At 41.2% G+C, this 17,732-nt stretch overlaps 1 protein-coding gene across 2 annotated transcripts in view; it reads left to right on the top strand.

Annotated features, from left to right (window-relative positions):
* The window catches only part of LOC137339976 (VPS10 domain-containing receptor SorCS1-like), a 462,228-nt gene that overhangs the window by 63,693 nt on the left and 380,803 nt on the right, over positions 1–17,732 (top strand). For both annotated transcript variants that reach the window (XM_068002094.1, XM_068002095.1), the window contains exon 2: positions 7,492–7,591. The gene's annotated coding sequence lies outside the window, so the exon portion shown is untranslated. The remainder of the gene's footprint in view (positions 1–7,491; positions 7,592–17,732) is intronic.

Genomic DNA, 17,732 nt, shown 5'->3' on the forward strand with positions numbered 1-17,732 from the left:
CCCTACAACCCTCCAGGAACTCTGCGTTCCTCCAACTCTGGCCTCTCGTGCATCCCCCACTTCCTTCACCCCATCATTGGCGGCCGTGCCTTCAGCTTCCTAGGCCCTAAGCTCTGGAATTCCCTCACTAATCCTCTCTGCCTTTCCACCTTTCCTCCTTTAAGATCTTCCTTAAAACCGACCTCTGACCAAGCTTTTGGTCACCTGTCCTTATGTCTCCTTTGACTCGGTGTCAATTTTTGTCTGATTGTCGTGTGTGATTATAATATAGAGTACACACAGAATGGTGTGTTTGTTACCACCATTGGATCACATTGTCAAATGACAAGATATTGGGCAGTAAAGATAAATTCCTGATCACAATGGACTCTGAATCTGCTTGCAGGAAGGGCTCGCCTGTTGAGCCTGAGAGAATATCTGGTGGAAACCCAAAATTTGTAACAGTTGTCTCACACCCACATTAGCCTCTGAGACCAAATAAAACGGACGGAAATAATGGGAGAAGAAATCCACGAATGATTTTCCTCACCAGCTTTCTTGTGAACTTTTTCTGACTTTCTATAAAACATTGATGTGTGCACAACTGGAGTAAAGCGTCCATTTATGGCCATTGTATTTACCAAAAGATATACAGGTAGCAGAAACGATTCAGAGGAAGACAACAGGCATGGTTCTGTGTTTCAGACCATTGAGCTAGGGAGAAGTCTGAGCAAGATAAATGTGCCCTCATTGGAAAAAAGATTAAGCAGGGAACATGACCTAACTTGTTAGAATAATGAAGTGAATCAATAAGATGGATGAATTTTGTGTAGAATCAGGATATGAAAAACAAGGGACATGATTCTAAACTGAAGAGGCCACAAGTGGAGCCTAATTTAGAGGACAACTTCTTCACAATTAAGAATTGTTCATCTAGGGGCCTGACTGTCACCCAGTGCACCAAATGCAGTGTCATTTAACTCATTCAAAAAGGAATTGAACAGAATACCTATTAAGGGACTAGGTAGAGGATGTGAAAGAGGTGTAAAAAGGCCTAAAGAGCAAAGCATTGCTGATGCACCAAATGACCTTTTCTTGCTCCGACCATCTTGCGGTTTTAAGTCAATATCTTCTGTGTAGATAAAATTGAAACCCTGGCCCATGCCTTTGTCACCTCTAATGTTCTCCTGGCCTCAACACTCCACAAGCTTCAGTTCATCCAAAGCACCACAACCCACATAAAGTCCCATATTTCCCTCATCCCCATCCCCAACAAACTCCAATGGGTTCCTGTGGCCAAGGGAATTAACATCAGAAATTTTGGATTTACTTTCAAATCTCCCAATAACCACACCCCAACTTCTCTTGATGATCGCCCCCTGCCTTATGTCACCAAATGCAGCCTCTGCTGCTTTCAAACTGAACTTCACCTTGTCCTCTGCTCCCTCTGGTTTACCATTGGTGGCTATTCATTCAGCCTCTGTGCTATTGCCCTCTAGAATTTCTGGTTCCCTCCATCTTAACGCCTCCCTCCTTGTTCTCAAAAACTCATGAAAATCCATCTTTTCTACCATGTCTTTGGCCTTCCCAGACTAATTCTCTCCATTTTTCCTTTTTCCTTACCTGCTTGGCTTTGCTGTTTCATTTCTTCTTTAAAACAAAGTGCTTTGAGATGTCTTTCTGCAAGTGAGGAGCATTTGAACCAAAGGGATAGAGCACAAATTCCAGGAGATGATAATGAGTCTGCGCAGGGCACTGGTATGACTACAGCTAGGATACAAATCTGCTCACCATACCACAGCAAGAATATCAAGGCTAGATGGACTGCACAGCTTTTTTGGTCCTGAACTTTCCTATGTTATCTGTTGATGAGTACGATTCATAATATAGGCACCTCAGGCAGAAGCTGTCATTCTGAGCACTGGCCAAATGTGTTGAGTTCTGTGCATGTTTGTATGTATGTAATTATGTGCAGACTTAATTAGCATTCAGAAATATGTATTGTAGAGTCCATTAAAAGCAGAATGGTTTAAGATTAACATTACAGCAAGGGCACACTGTTGCATTTGAAATATATAGCCACAGAGGAGCACATTGGAAGAGTTTAAGCTATTCACTCTTCATATCTGTTGCCTTGCAATATATTCACCCAAACACTAGAGGGGAAACTAGGAGTTTTCCAGTTGGGCCAAAGACTATGTGGTAATTGTAGGCTACATATAGTGCCAGAATGGAGACTGTTCAGGCTCCACTGCTGTGAGTGACTGGGATTGATTTCACGCACATAATTTTTATTATGTAACTATCCTCCACTCATTGCGTTTCGTAGAATGAGTTATGGAACGGTTACAGCACAGAAGGAGGCCATTTGGTCTGTCAAGCCCGTGCTGGCTCTCTGCAAGAGCAATCCAGATAGTCCCACTCTCCTGCCCTTTCCCCGTAGCCCTGCAAATCCTTTCCCTTCAAGTATTTATCCAATTCCCTTCTGAAAGCCACGACTGAATCTGCCTCCACCACCCTTTCAGGCAGTGCATTCCAGATCATAAGCACTCGCTGCATAAAAAAGTTTTTCCTCATGTCGCCTTTGGTTCTTTTGCCACTCACCTTAAATCTGTGTCCTCTGATTCTCAACTCTTCCGCCAATGGGAATAGTTTCTCTCTATCTACTCTGTCTCGACCCCTAATGATTTTGAACACTTCTGTCAAATCGCCTCTCAACCTTCTCTGCTGTAAGGAGAACAACCCCAGCTTCTCCAGTCTATCCACGTAACTGAAGTCCCTCACCCCTAGAACCATTCTAGTAAATCTTTTCTGTACCCTCTCTAAGGCCTTCACATTTTGCCTTTTATGAATTCTTGCTAATTTCTCTCAGCCAATACTGTCTTATATGTGTTTAATGCCATTCTTTTAAGGATCTTAAAATATTTAAAAATAATATATACTTCGGGTAAATATTTTGTGCTCCTCAAAATGTGGATCTGTGTTGGGGAAGTGAACATTTGTCACTTTTAGTATCCAGTCTCAACATCAAGCCCTCCCAGGTCAGATACCCTACAAAGTTTAGCGGCCCAGAATTTCCTGCAACGGCGAAATTTACGGCGTACGCCTCTGATCTTGCCGTTGCAAACTTACTCCAAAACTTCCTGGATTTGTAATTTAAATACGGTGCAGTGGCACAGCGGCGAATCAGAAGCAGCACGGCCTATGTCTAAATAAGTTATAAAGAGTTCCACGATTTGCTTCGTCTATAACGCCCTGAAAGAGTCGAGGATGTTGATCAGACAGGATCTTCCAAAGTCATTTTATCTGTTTCTTACTAAAACGAATATGAAACAAAGAATTCCCAGAATATAAGATTTTAGTGAAACCGACCTTTTATAGTCCGCACTAAACATTTCAACTGGTTAGCTAAGCTTCAAAACAGCACAAATATAAGAATTGGCTGTACGACATCTGTTCCTTTATAACTGTCCGTTTTCTGTCCTCCAAGAACTCTATTGGTTAAAGCTATTTTATGCAGGTTTTTCTAGTAGTTCTCTTTGATCTACATTGTCTATATTAACCAGTTTAATTAGCTGTATCATGGAGAATGTTGTTAAATAGGCAAAGGCATCACTACCTGTGTAGAGCTTTTAATTAGCCTTAACTGTAAGCCATTTCACAATAAATGGAGGCAAGACCAAAATGCTGCTGGTACATTTATAACACTGGATGATGAGGGGCAGATTATAATGTGTTGCGAATTGGTTTTTGCATTATGCTTTCACGCATAGCTGCAACATCTATTTGGCCTAGGTCTGATGGGATGTCCTCACACAGCTCTGCAGTTCACGCTTGGGCCATGGTTATTAAATATACAGCTTTTATGAGTACACTTACATCTCTGATAAACCTTATATAAGCCTTATCCTTGAGCACGGCTCTTTTGGCTACTGTCGGGGCTGTAAAGTATTGTTGGAATAGGATTCAGCACAGCAAGGCTGGTTCAATGGGCAAAATGAGCCATCAGTTTAAAAAAAACTCCTTTGTTTCAATCAACTGACAATCCCTTTAGTTCCTCAAACAAATCTGGCAAACTTTTTTTGCATGGTTTGAAATGTTACGGTCACAAGCCACATTTTAAATGCATTCATTAAATCAGTCTACAATAATAAAATGCTGACTAATTTACCAAGGTAATGAAATCCTGATAAATCTCCCAGCTGGTAGCCAAAGTAATTTCCTGCAGTTTTACTTGAAAACTCGTAAATTGAACTGCTGATGGATCCTTTAAGTCCATAAATCAGGCCGCTGCAGGGTCATCGAGGGCCCACCAGTGCCATTAGTTTACTGTCTAAGCGGAAGCAGCGCTAACAGTAGCGTTAATTCAGGATATTTGCGATTGTCATTGATTTTAATGGGGGCGGAGCTATGTAAATTATCCTCTCGCTGTTTTGGCGAGGGTAACAGCAAAAGTCCCAGGAAATTATGGCGTAGGTCACTTATGCCATAATTTCCCATTAGAAGTACGTTAGTATACTTTTAATGGGCAGTGGTATATAGTTGAATGACAGACATTAGGGAAGCACAGAATATTTCTGCATTCACAATGTTTTCCAGATTGACTGAAATTTTGTTTGTCCGTTGCATGTCTTGTTACAATATTCACTTGTATTAAATTTTTCATTTCCAAACATTGAGGGGTAATTTTATGATATGCGTTGGTGGTGAGTGAGGTTCCTTGCCACTAGTGTATACTTGGAAAATCCAGGCCATGTTTAGCTGAGCGGCAGCTTGGCTCAGTGGGTAACATTCTTGCCTCTGAGTCAGAAGGTTGTGGGTTCAAGCTTCACTAGAATGGAGCATGTAATCCAGGCTGGACACTCTAGTGCTGCATCGTTGGAAGTACCATCTTTCCAGATAAGCTGTTAAATGATGGCCTGAGTGTTGAAGATCCAGTGGTAATATCTGAAGAAGAGTGAGGGAGTTCTCCCAGTGTCCTGGCCAGCATTTATTCATCTACTAACACCCGCAAAAAACAGATTAACTGGTCATTTATCTCATTGTTGTTTGTGGGACCTTGTGGGACCTGTAAAACAGCAGTGATAACACTTCAAATTAATCCACTGGTTATAAAGTGCTTTGGAACAACAGCAACTTGCATTTAAATAGCACCTTTAGCATAGTAAAACATCCCAGGGTGTTTCGTAGAGTGTAATCAGACAAAAATTGACACTGAGCCAAAGGAGGTGACATTCAGACAGGTGACCAAAAGCTTGGTCAAAGAGGTAGGTCTTAAAGGAGGGTCTTAAAGGAGGGGGTAGGGGATGGAGAGGCAGAGCAGTTTAGGGAAGGAATTCCAGAGCTTGGAGCCCAGATGGCTGAAGGCACGGCCACCAATGGTGGGGTGAAGGAAGTGCGGGATCCATAAGAGGCCAGAGTTGGAAGAACGCAGAATTCTCGGAGGGCTAGAATCATAGAAGTTTACAACATGGAGACAGGCCCTTCGGCCCAACATGTCCATGTCACCCAGTTTATACCACTAAGCTCGTCCCAGTTGCCTGCACTTGGCCCATATCCCTCTATACCCATCTTACCCATGTAACTGTCCAAATGCTTTTTAAAAGACAAAATTGTACCCGTCTCTACTACTGCCTCTGGCAGCTCGTTCCAGACACTCACCACCCTTTGAGTGAAAAAATTGCCCCTCTGGACCCTTTTGTATCTCTCCCCTCTCACCTTAAATCTATGCCCCCTCGTTATAGACTCCCCTACCTTTGGGAAAAGATTTTGACTATCTACCTTATCTATGCCCCTCATTACTTTATAGACTTCTATAAGATCACCCCTAAACCTCCTACTCTCCAGGGAAAAAAGTCTCAGTCTATCCAACCTCTCCCTATAAGTCAAACCATCAAGTCCCGGTAGCATCCTGGTAAATCTTTTCTGCACTCTTTCCAGTTTAATAATATCCTTTCTATAATAGGGTGACCAGAACTGTACACAGTATTCCAAGTGTGGCCTAACTAATGTCTTGTACAACTTCAACAAGACATCCCAACTCCTGTATTCAAAGTTCTGACCAATGAAACCAAGCATGCTGAATGCCTTCTTCACCACCCTATCCACCTGTGACACCACTTTCAAGGAGCTATGAACCTGTACTCCTAGATCTCTTTGTTCTATAACTCTCCCCAACGCCCTACCATTAACGGAGTAGGTCCTGGCCCAATTTGTAGGGTTGGAGGAGATTACAGAGATAGGGAGAGGCAAACGCGTGAAAGGTGGTATCTAAATACAAGTTCTTTCTTTCTATGGTATTAGTACAGTCTATTGCTTAGAGAATGCTCCTTATTACCGGGTAGAAGAAGTAAGTCAAAAATGGTGTATTGGGGCAACAGGTTTGTGGTGAGTCACATTGTCTTTCCACCTCATGTATCTGGATCTTTCGAAGGCTGATGTAAAGATCTGCTATCTCTCAATAAGGACTCTAAGTGAAATTGGACTGAGGTGCTCTCAACCTAATTCTTAGTGAGTGTGAAATCCTAAAATATAACTACACAGAACTTAGCATCAATTTACACTAAATTGTCCAACTCATTCAGAGAGGAAAAAGGTGGTAGGGAATAGGGAGTGCAATTTTGAGGTTGGAGGTTAAGGCAGATTGGGTGAGGCAGAGAAGGGGAAACTTTACTGTGGATGGGGCCTGTGCTATACCCTGCAAGTGCTTGACGCAGACATCTGGTGCGAAAAGTATTCAACTATCCTATACTGAAGTCTCTCTTCTTGACTAGAACAAAGTTCACTTCAAAAAAGGGACTATAGAAAAAAAACATTACATCTACAAAATGTTGTGATGATGCCATTGTGCGCCAATCACACTATCACTTTATCCCCCTGTTACAAGCAGCAAAAGGGGAAGGAGTGAGGAGGGATTGTGTTACAAAATAGCAAAACTCCTTTATCCATATAAAGCTAGGCTGAAAAGAACAAGTAATCGATTGGAAAAGGGATAACGCAGCTTAGAGCAAATGACTTTCAGTTAATTTTATAAAAACCTTAATTAAGTTGCTGTGAAATGAGGGAATCACAGAGCGATGGCAATTTATTACATAGGCTGTCTTTGCATTGAATGAGAAGTGATAAAAGTGACTAGGCAAATGGCAGACTATCATTCTGCAGTTGTTGTTGATTAAAGTTAAATTCTTTATGCAGGAACTGCTGCGACTGAATCGGATGTTTTATACTTTGCTTTGCTGTATAGGAAAGCAAACTGCCGCATAAAAACTCCAGCACTGATTAACAGCCATCCCCCTGCAATAGATTAGCATTAAGAATGCATATTTTATACAACAGTTAATGCTCCAGAGAACTAGAACATTATTGCGAATATGAATTACCCTGTGTTATTGCTCCGCATTATAAATTACTTTCTTGTAAGTAAACATATCATAAGTCAGGGCTAAAGGCTTCATAAACACTAGAACCAGACTGAATGGAAACCATTTCATTTTTAAAAAATTTTAATTTCAGGTCGACTGACTACGGAACGACATACGAAAAGCTCAATGACAAAGTGGGCCTCAAAACTGTGCTGAGTTACCTGTACGTCTGCCCCACCAACAAGAGGAAGGTAAAACCAACCATTTGTAAGACACTGATGCTGTGCAGGGGAGGGAGGCCGGGGGTTTCCCCTGAAATCAACACATGCAGCCATATAAATAGAGAATGCCCTTGACACGCTGAGAAGTGAATTCGCTCTCATTAATTTGCATTACTGGTTTCCAGGCTGAGCTATTGCTGTGAATTCTCTTTACTGCCTGTCTTATTAACGGTTATTGTCAAAGGAAGCAGACTGGTCACCCACCTTCTGTATAATGTTGTCTGCAGTAGATCTATTTCTATTAGAAAAAACATATGCTGGGTTATTACCTATTTGAAGCACAGTGTATTATTACCTACAGGTGTGGTATGCCTTTATGAAACAGTGTATTGCAGTATTAATAATATCTTCGCGTGCTATACTAACAAAACAGAGTGTGTTAATATCTATAGGAGTTGTATATACCCTCATGAAATGCAGTATGTTTTATATATATGTGTAGTATACCTTCATAAAAAAGAGGCCTGAGATTATGCTATGGGATAAATGCGAATGCTTAATGCATTTGATTGAGGTTCCCCTCTTTGCTGTTTTAGTTAGTCTATGCAAATGGATCAAAGCCTCGACTAAATTAGCAGAAAGAAGAATTTTTGACAAACGTGTTAACAATTCGTACCTATTATCCTTCAGTGTAATCTCAATGGCCAGAGTGTGTTATTCTATAATGTCATGCACATATAATAGACACAGGAATGTTATACATATCAGACATTGTGTATGATAACATATTAGACATGGGAGTGTTGTATAACTGTCAGACACAGGGTATAATTATATAAATTACACAGGAGTGTTATACATCTGTCAAAGGCAGCATATTATTGTACAAAAGCGTTATACAACTGCAGCTGTAAAATTCTGGTACACCTGGACCTGGATAGGCAGAGCGCACCTTAATTGCACCGCTCCTGTCCACTGCCGGGGCAGAGGGGGGGGGCCAGGAAAATCAGCCGCTCGATGATTAGGAGTGTGTTCTGGGCTGTTGCATACTCTGGAGTTTAGTAATAGATGTAACTCACTGGATCTTTACTCTTGTGGTGTATAAGACCAGTCAGACACTGTTGTATATATCAGAACCTATGTGCATGCATTTGCTGTTTATTCTTTGATTAGTGTGAGCTACATTCAGTTGGTACCACCCTCACCTTTGAGTCAGAAGCTTGTGGATTCACAGACTAGTACGGATTTGAGCATGTAATCTAGGCTGACATTTAAGTGCAGTACTGAAAGACTGTTGCGTTGTTGAAAGTGCCATCATTTGGAGGAGACATTAGACGCAGGCCCTTGTGTGCTTGCTCAGGTGGATGTCAAAGATTTCCCGGCACTTTTTGAAGAAGAGCAGGGAGTTCTCCCTGTGACTTGGCCAACATTCTTCCCTCAACTGACACCATCAAAAACAGATTAACTGATCATTCATCTCACTGCTGTTTGTAGGACCTTACTATGTGCAAGTTGAGTGCCTTGTCACCCTGCTTAATAACAGTGACTGCACTTCAAAAAGTAATTAATTGGCTGTGAACTGCCTTTAGATATTCCGCAGCTATGAAAGATGCTGTATAAATGCAAGGTTGTTCCTCTTAAGGAGGTACATGGATTTCAGTTGTTCCATTTGAAGTCCACTATCCAATCTATGAAATGGGAATTTCAGAAGGTCAGTTTGGATGAGGCCATCTAACTGATGTTGTATAGCCAAAGTCCCAGCCAAAAAAACAGTGTGAAGACTGATAGGGTCGAATAGCCACCCAATGTCGGAGATTAGATGTGGTCTCGAGTGACATCATTTGCATCTACACAATGGGAAGTCAATTGCTAGGCAAGGACATGCCTCGACTTGTCCGACATTGGGTGCTCTGTGGTTGGGTAGCCACAGAGATCATTGTGGTCTGTTCTGGAATTTCTTCCTGCCGTTGTTTCCCTTATTTTCCTTCCCCAAATAGTTTTCATCATTGTCACTGTGTTGAAACCAGTACCTGATTCTCCAATTGCCAGTGGTGTTAGACAACACCAATCCTCTGATCCCCATTGATATACACCTCGTTAATCTCTGCACATTTCACGCAAGCAGTTGAAGTGTGTAAGCAATGAGATGCAAAGTGGTTATGTAACCGTACTAACCCCAATTACTTAATCAGAGGGCTTTGCTGAAGCTCTAAATACAGTGAACCGCTTTTCAACAGTTTAAAAGGCACAGTTTTTCCAAAGAAAGAAAGAACTTGCATTTATGCAGCACCTTTCAGGACTTCAGGATATCCCAAAGCTTTACAGCCAATTAAGTACTTTTGAAATGTAATTACTTTTGTTATGTGGGGAAATGTGGCAGCCAATTTGCACACAGCAAGGTCCCACAAACAGCAATGTGATACTGACCAGATAATCTGTTTTAGTGGTTGAGGGATAAATGTTGGCCAGGACACCGGGGAGAACTCCCCTGCTCTTCTTTGAATAGTGCCATGGAATCTTTTACGTCCAGCTGAGAGGACAGATGGGGACTCAGTTTTTTAATGTCTCATCCGAAAGACGGCACCTCCGACAGTGCATCACTCCCTTATATTAATGAATGTGGTAATCTTCGATGTTAACAAATACTTGCAGTAAGCAGAATACGGTAGGTTTCTTCCAATTAAAAGAAAGTCTGTCCTTTGTTAAAAGCAGTTTCAACAAACAGGATACAATCAAACGTAAATATACATTCTTTACTTCCAGCCTGCCTCTGGATACAGTGCGGTAGAGACAGGAGCTTCACTATTGTACACCACTGGCAGTCAAAGCATGGTTCCTTTACGCTACCCCTTCCACACACAATGGACGCACCCACCGAAACCCACCTAATACACATAGACTGAGAGTCTGTGTTACACTCAAACACTATTCAAAAACAACTGGCTTTAAAACGGCCATTTCCTTAGAAAGATTGTTGTGTCTTTGTTCACTTGAACCATGTGTTACATTTCTCCCTTCAAAGCTTAATCTCACACATTTGTAAACAATTTTACAACACCAAGTTATAGTCCAGCAATTTTATTTTAAATTCACAAGCTTTCGGGTGACATTCTGGACTGTCTTCAGCCGCACTCAGGTCAGTTGCTGTCTTTTCTATGTTTTTACCTCTCTATCTCTGTTTTTTTTTTGTTTGTTGTTTTTTTTGGTGATTTGTATATTCTGAGACCTGGCAGGTAACACCTGTCTGTCTGCACACTGATTGCCTTGGCAACGGGCAGTTGAAAAAACTGTCTGTAATCACCAAGCATTGTTCTGTGAATTATAAATGCGATTTCATTTCGAGGATTTCATTTCCACATCGTTCACCTGAGGAAGGAGGTAGCCTCCGAAAGCTTGTGAATTTAAAATAAAATTGCTGGACTATAACTTGGTGTTGTAAAATTGTTTACAATTGTCAACCCCAGTCCATCACCGGCATCTCCACATCATAATCTCACACAGATTACTGTGTCCTGTCTAGAGTGAAGTGTGACTTCCCTGTACTTGATTCATCTTTGTTTCCTAGACTGGCTGTTTCCGTTTGTCATTCACCAAGTAGCAAGTTCAAAGCTAATTAACTTTTGTATATTTTTCCAGGGCTTGATCTTATACAGATCACTGTGTCTTTGTCCACTTCCCTTTGATTTGATGGCCCTGATTGTCTTTCACCAAGTAGTAAGTTCAAAAGCGCTTAAGGTATTTTAACAGTTAACGCGATTAGATGTGGTCTCGAGTGACATCATTTGCATCTACACAATTGCTAGGCAAGGACATGTCTCGACTTGTCTGATATTGGGTGGCTATTCGACCCTATCAGTCTTCACACTGTTTCTTCCCCTAACCCATGTCTCAACACCTCAGTACTGCACTGAGGTGTCAGCCTAGATTATGTGCTCAAGTCTTTGGAGTGGGGTTTGAACCCACAACCATCTGACACAGAGGTGAGAGTGCTACCAATTGAGCCAAGGCTGACACCTTAACAAAGATTACCAGTTTAGCACAAGTATTTTAAAAATATTTATTACATTGAAACTGAGATGTCCCCAAATTTTGGGTAGACTTGCTGCAGAATCTACATTCTCATATTGCAGACCTTGGTTGGCGTCGCTGTAGAAATTGGCCTTGAGCTGCTGCAAAAATCAAGTTTCCCTGTACAGCAGAAAAACCAAACCAAATGAAAAGGGGATGAGAATAATTCCAGATAAAATTGGGGACGCCATAAACAAAGTTTATTCTCATGAGGTTAAAGAGCATCCTGTTTCACAGGAACATAGGAACAGGAGTAGGCCATTCAGCCCCTCGAACCTTTCAGTTAGATCATGGCTGATCTATGTCCTAACTCCATCTTCCCACCTTGGTTCCGTAACCCTTAATACCCTTGCCTAACAAAAATCTATCAATCTCAGTTTTGACATTTTCAATTGACCACCAGCCTTGTTAGCTTTTTGGGGATTGTAAACAATTTTACAACACCAAGTTATAGTCCAACAATTTTATTTGAAATTCACAAGCTTTCGGAGGCTTCCTCCATCCTCAGGTGAATGTTGTGGAAATGAAATCTTCGCATTTATAAATCACAGAACAATACCTGGTGATTACAGATAGTCTTTCCAACTGCCCGTTGCCAAGGCAATCACAGTGTGCAGACAGAGAGGTGTTACCTACAAGTCCACCGAATATACAAACCACCAAAAAAAAAACATCATAGCTTTTTGGGGGAGAGAGTTCCAAATTTCCACAACCCTTTGTGTGAAGAAGTGTTTCCGGACATCACCCCTGAAAGGCCTAACGCTAATTTTAAGGTTATGCCCCCTTGTTCTAGACTCCCTCACCAGAGGAAGCAGTTTCTCTCTATCTACCCGATCATAACCTTTAATCATCTTAAACACCTCATTTAGATCACCCCTTAATCTTCTGTACTCCAGGGTATACAAGCCTAGTCTGTGCAACCTGTCCTCATAATTTAACCCTCTTCGCCCTGGTATCATTCTGGTGAATATGTGCTGCATCTATGGAAGGCCAATATGTCCTTCCTGAGGTGCAGTGCCCAGAACTGAATGCAGTGCTCTAAATTGGGTCTAATCAGAGCATTATATAACTGTAATATAACTTCCTTTGTATTCCAACCTGCCTGAGATAAAGGCCAACGTTCCATTAGCCTTTTAAATTATTTTTTGTACCTGTCCAGTAGCTTTTAGTGATTTCTGTACTTGGACCCCTAAATCTCTCTCTTCTTTCACAGTTCCTAGTTTTTCACCATTTAGAAAATATTCTGCTATGAAAATAAGTTCATAAGAAATAGGAGTAGGCTATACAGCCCCTCGAGCCTGCTCCACCATTCAGTAAGTACATGGCTGATCTTTGACCTCAACTCCACTTTCCTGCTCGATCCCCATCTCCCTTGATTCCCTTAGAGTCCAAAAATGTATCAATCTCAGTTTTAAAAAAACTCAAAGATCTGGGCATCCACAGTGCTCTGGGGTAAAGGATTCCAAAGATTCACAACCCTTTGAGTGAAGAAATTCCTCATCTCAGTCCTAAATGTCCAACCCCTTATCCTGAGACTATGTCTCCTAGTTCTAGACTCTCCAGCCAGGGGAAACAGCCTCTCAGCATCTACCTTGTCAAGCCCTTTAAGAATCTTATGTGTTTCAATGAGATCACCTCTCATTCTTCTGAACTCCAGAGAGTATAGGTCTATCCTACTCAATCTCTCCTCATAAGACAACCCTCTCATCCCAGGAATCAATCTAGTGAGCCTTCGTTGCACCGACTCTAAGGCAAATATATTACTCATTGGGTAAGGAGACCAAAACTGCACACAGTACTCCAGGTGTGGTCTCACAAAGCCCTGTACAATTGCAGCAAGACTTCCTTACTCTTGTACTCCAACCCCCTTGCAATAAAGGCCAACATACCATTTGCCTTCCTAATTGCTTGCTATACCTGCATGTTAACTTTCTGTATTTTGTGTACAAGGACACTCAAATCCCTCTGAACACCAACATTTAATAGTTTCTCACCATTTAAAAAATATTCAGTTTTTCTATTTTTCCTACCAAAGTGAATAACCTTACATTTCCTTACATCCGCCACCTTCTTGCCCATTCATTTAACCTGCGTCCTCCTCACAGCTTACTTTCCCACCTAGCTTTGTATCGTCAGTAAACTTGGATACATTACACTTGATCCCTTCATCTAAGTCATTAATATAGATTGTAAATAGTTGAGGCCCAAGCACTGACCCCACTAGTTACAACCTGCCAACTCGAAAATGACCCGTTTATTCCTACTCTCTGTTTCTGTCCATTAATCAATCCTCAATCCATGCTAATATATTACCCCCAATCCCATGAGTCCTAATTGTGTGCAGCCACCTCTTACGTGGCACCTTATCGAATGCCTTTTGAAAATCCAAATATACTACATCCACTGATTCCCTCTTATCTACCCTGCTAGTTACACCCTCACAAAACTCTATTAGATTTGTCAAACACGATTTCCCTTTCATAAAAAAGTGTTGACTCTGCCTAATCATATCATGGTATATTGTAAGTGCCCTGTTACTATGTCCTTAATAATAGATTCTAGCATTTTCCCTACTACTGATGGCAGGCTAACTGGCCTATAGTTCCCTGCTTTCTCTCTCCCTCCTTTCTTGAACAGCGGGGTTACATTCACTACCTTCCAATCCACAGGGACTGTTTTAGAATCTAGGGAATTCTGGAAGATTAAAACCAATGCACCCACTATCTCTGTAGCAACCTCTTTTAAAACCCTAGGATGTGGCCAGTCAGGTCCAGGGGATTTGTTGGTTTTTAGTCCCATTAATTTTTCTAAAACTTTTTCTTTACAAATCTTAATTACTTTAAGTTCCTCCCTCTCATTAGACCCTTGGTTCCCCACTATTTCTGGTATGTTTTTTGTGCCTTCTACTGTGAAGTCACATATAAAATATTTGTCTCTCGTTTCTACCATTTCTTTATTCCCCATTATAATTTCTCCTGTCTCTGCCTCTAAGGGACCCACGTTTACTTTCGCTAATCTCTTTTCCATATACTTGTAGAAGCTGCGACAATCTGTTTTTATATTTCTTGCTAGTTTACCCTCATATTCAATTTTCTCCCTCTTTATCAATTTCTTGATTACCCTTTGCTAATTTCGAAAACCCTCCCAATCCGCAGGCTTACTACTCTTTATGGCAACATTGTAAGCCTCTTCTATTAATCTAATACTATCCTTAACTTCTCAGGTTAACCACAGCTGGATCACTTTTCCTGTGGCATTTTTATTCCTCAAGGGTATATATATTCATTGGGAATTATGAATTATTTCTTGAAATATTCACCATTGTTTATCTACTGTCATATCTTTTAATCTAATTTCCCAATCTACCTTAGCCAACTCGTCCCTCATACCTACATATTTGGCCTTGTTTAAATTTAATTTCAGATTTAACTACATCACTCTCAAACTCAATATGAAATTCTATCATATTATGATCACTCTTCCCCAGAGGATCCTTTATTAGAAGATTACTAATTAATCCTGTCTCATTACTAGATTTAAAACAGCCAGTTCCCTAATTGGTTCCTCAATATATTGTTCTAGAAAATTGTCTCAGATACATTCCATAACTCGTCCTCCAAACTACTTCGCCAATTTGGTTTGCCAAGTCTATATGAAGATTAAAGTCCCCCATGATTATTGCATTACCTTTGTTACATGCTCCTCTAATTTCCTGATCTATCTTTCATAGATCCAAAGTGGATTACCTCACACTTCACCACATTGAACTCCATCTGCCACAGTTTTTCCCCTCTCACTTAATCTATCAATGTTTCATTATAACTTTCTGCTCTCCTCTAAACTACTTACTGTGCCACCTAACTTAGTGTCGTCAGCAAACTTAGATATACAGCATTCTATTCCTTCATCTAAGTCATTTATAAATATATTGAAAAGCTGTGGCACCAGTACAGATCCCTGTAGAACACCACTAGTCACATCCTGCCAATTTGAGAACATACCCATTATCCCTACTCTCTGTCTCCTACCTCCTAATCAATTCCCTACCCCTGTTAATAGGTTGCCTCCAATTCCATGCGCTCTCATTTTTGTTAACAGTCTCTTGTGTGGAATCTTATGAAATGCCTTCTGGAAGTCCATATAAATAACATCCATAGACACTCCCTTTTCCACCACATTAGAAACATCCTCAAAAAACTCAACACGGTTCCTTAGACATGACTTACCCTTTACAAATCCATGCTGGCTCTCTCTGATCAGTTCCTATTTATGAAAGTGCCCAGTTCATGTGTCCCTAATAACAGATTCTAGTAATTTCCCCACAACAGATGTTAGACTAATAGGCCTATAATTTCCTTATTTGTCTCTCCTACCCTTGTTAAATAATGGAGTGACATTGGCAATTTTCCAATCCGAGGGAACAATTCCAACCCTTTGTCTATGGCACTCTTTGAACAGTAGTAGGAGGTGCAGAACAGTAGCTGGCAGTGGGGTGACCGAGTCTTGTATCGATCCCAGTGTGATTAGCGAAGGGACAGTGGAGGGAGTCTAGTGAACAAGATGATGAAAGACTGGGCAAGCAGAAGAAATACCTCCAGAGCTCACTGTACTTGTTTTCAGTTTCCGTAATTAGTGTTTGTACATAAATGTAGAAGTGACAAAGAATCAAGAGAGCCTGATGAAATAAGCCAGTAGAATGCTTGCCTACCCAAACAGCTGTGCTTAACGTCGCGAAGTAAATCAGGGAGATTTGTATGATGATGAGTCTGATGGATGAAGGCCTTGAATTACTAGACCATGCACCTCATCTCGCTTGGAAAATAGCACTGTATCTCAGTCTTCCTTCAAATGTGGTTAAGGAATAAAATTTCAAAGGCAAATACCTCAGGGAGGAGTTTACATGCTCTGAAAAGGCTAACTTGTCTCCTCGAGTTCTGGAAACAACCATCAAATTGCTGTTTCCATAATCCTTCTCTTTGACTGTACACTACACTGGGTTATGTTGCCTTTATAACATTTTAAACGTGTGCATAATTCATAGCAAACATTCCATAAATGGCTTTTTCAAACCTCGCCTTGAAATTATTGCAACTCAGCTGCATAATGCATACTAGAATAATGAATTTGAGAGCAAAATATACATACATACTGAAATGGTCTGGAATGGAAACTCTTCTTTTGTATGCTACGGGGAGTTTTTCCTGCTCATTCTTTTTAATCTAATTCCTACTCCAGTTTTCTTCGCCCTCCTGAAGATGGCGACTCCTGCTGGACTTATGCCAGAATACAGTTCCTCGTGGCACATCAAAGTGGCCATTCTTTATGCTCGATCTGGACTGTGATTGTCAGCCGTGCAATTAAGCCTTGTGGACCATTAAAACCCAGTCTGATCCTGTCCTGACCGGGCCGCCACGTGCACACCTCCAGACGGGATGGAGGTCCGAGGCAGGAAGCCTGACTGTTTGTCTCCCCTACCCAAATCCAAGGGTGCGGAGGCCAATCACCACCCCAGCTGAGATTGCCATACTCAGTACAGTCCAGGAGGTCAAACTGCAACTTTTCTGGTGTGCATAGCTCAGTACCACAACATACACCACTTCTATATCAGGGGTTTCTCAAGAAGGATCTTCCATCTTTATGTTAATCAATTTTTTTTTTGTTAATTCCATTTGAAAGCAGAAAAAAAGTTGTAGTTAATCTTTTTGGTGCATCCTGAAATATTACTTTTTCAATCGGGTCACTTGAGAGTGTGTGGCATCTTCTGGGCACTGGAATACCCTGGAATCAATCTCTGACTACTTCCTACAGTTAATGATGTTAATTGCCTTTAACATTGTTGTATGAGCATTTCAGATGATGCTTCAGTTACCGTCTCCTCATCCTTCTCCCCTTCTCCACCCCCACCCCCAACCATGTGCTTTTCATCAAGTCTCTTTCTCTCTGTCATTGTCTCCGTTCTTTTAGTTAGGTATCTGCTTTGGCAGCTCTCCTCGAGTCAGAAGGTTGTAGGTTGAAGTCTCACTCCAGAGACTTGAGCACATAATTTAGGCTGGCACTTCAGTGCAGTACTGAGGGAGTAGTGCACTGTCAGAGGTACCATCTT

Source organism: Heptranchias perlo, chromosome 21 (assembly GCF_035084215.1).
Source record: "Heptranchias perlo isolate sHepPer1 chromosome 21, sHepPer1.hap1, whole genome shotgun sequence".
In the NCBI taxonomy this organism is placed as follows: domain Eukaryota; kingdom Metazoa; phylum Chordata; class Chondrichthyes; order Hexanchiformes; family Hexanchidae; genus Heptranchias; species Heptranchias perlo.